This window comes from Pezoporus wallicus, unplaced genomic scaffold, assembly GCF_028554395.1.
Source record: "Pezoporus wallicus isolate ANWC-B61680 ecotype Strahan unplaced genomic scaffold, APGP_CSIRO_Pwel_v1 contig_3365, whole genome shotgun sequence".
Taxonomy (NCBI): Eukaryota; Metazoa; Chordata; class Aves; order Psittaciformes; family Psittacidae; genus Pezoporus; species Pezoporus wallicus.
Genome location: NW_026640883.1, coordinates 2928619 through 2930299, shown reverse-complemented (window position 1 = coordinate 2930299; position 1681 = coordinate 2928619).

Here is a 1681-nt window from a genome sequence, read left to right as displayed (position 1 = left end):
CAGAGGGGACTGACAGAAAAATGATAAAATACTTGGAAAATGGAAATTGCAGTGGTGATAAAGATTGACCATCTAGCACTTAGAGGAGACATAACTGTCTACACATACATATAGGGATATTACAGAAAGAACAGAGACCAATTATTCTCTCAAGTCATCAAGGGCAGAACAAGACTAATGGATTTAGGATGTTGCAGGGAAAATGTCAGTTTAACGTTAGGAAATACTTTGAGTAGAAAATAATCAGGACAACGTACGATGCTCTCAAGGGAAGTTGGGCAGGATTTGCATCACTGAACTCTGAACTTGTTCAAGTCTAAGGCTAGACATCAGTCTGAGGTAGTATACCTTATTGTACCCTGAAGTCTACCAGAACTAAAAAGCCTTGGTCCTTCACACCTTATGTAAGAAGGCAATCCTGCTAAAGCTAGAAGTCTTTGCTTGGTTAAGAGCTGCCAGTACAGTGCCATATACTTTAATAAATCTTTAAAGGATTGTGAGATATGCTAGCCCCTTCCCAAAGAAGCAAATTCACATGTAGGAGTTATTTACACAAATTTCAAGACATGGTAGATCTTGTGGGGTTTTCCCTACCAAATTCAAGAAATGTTTGTCTCTTGCTCATGAAAAAGCTATTTCAAGAAAGTATCTTCCATTTTGAGTTTATGAATTGGTTTAAACCTCACAGAAGTCAAACTTTCTGGCATTTATTTTCAAATGGAATATCTACTTACTGATTGATTGAATTTAGTATTCTTGTGATTTTCTTATTTTTATTTTTTTATTCAAATATAGAGATATTTTAACCTAGGTATATGGTTTTTAAGACAATCTCCAAAAATGTCTCACACAAGACTGTTTCCAAAACAATAACTATGGGAAGTATTTTAATAAGTGAGCAGAATAGACTATTTGTATGTAATGCCATTATAGAATCCATGCGATTCATTTTTTCGCTTCATCAGTATTTCAAGACAATTTTGGTCAAGGAGAGTTATTCTGCTTTTATTAGTAATTGCTCAGGCTCAACAGAACGTCCCCAAAATGCTAATGAGTTTAATGAATCAAAACTCTCATTGCCTGCCTGCTGCTACTTGTGTCAAACTCTAGGGAAATTAAGGTCCTGACAGTGTTTGATGAACAGGATAAAATCACAATCCTCTCAAGAAACCAGACTTATATCTGCAAATGGATCAAATGACATAGCTTTCTTTTCTTAAGGGAAAGAGCAGCGGCTAGCCACCATGATGAAATAGCACCGTACAACTTGCCAAAAACGATTGTCCTCAGGGTATTACATAGTTCTATGAAATACATAGGGTTGATTGGCATAACTAACACAATTATGGGAGACCTAGAAATTTTCCATTTTCCTAATTAGCATTGTGTGATCTAACTTATGAACTGGTTATGGTTTTACATAGGAGACAGGAAAGTCGTGGATATCTTCAAATATCCTTAAGCTTGATGATAATAACTTTCTTATCCTGAAATCAGATATTTCCTTTTGGAAATCCTATAATTTCCTAGAGTGACAGAGTGAGATGGCCTCCTGGCTTCATTTATGTAAATTGTTATTCACATCTTGTTCTTCTTGCTACTCGGATGCAGGGTGTACTACTAACCTTAAATTAACAGTCTATTGTAATGTTTATTACAATAACAAAAATATGCTTATGTG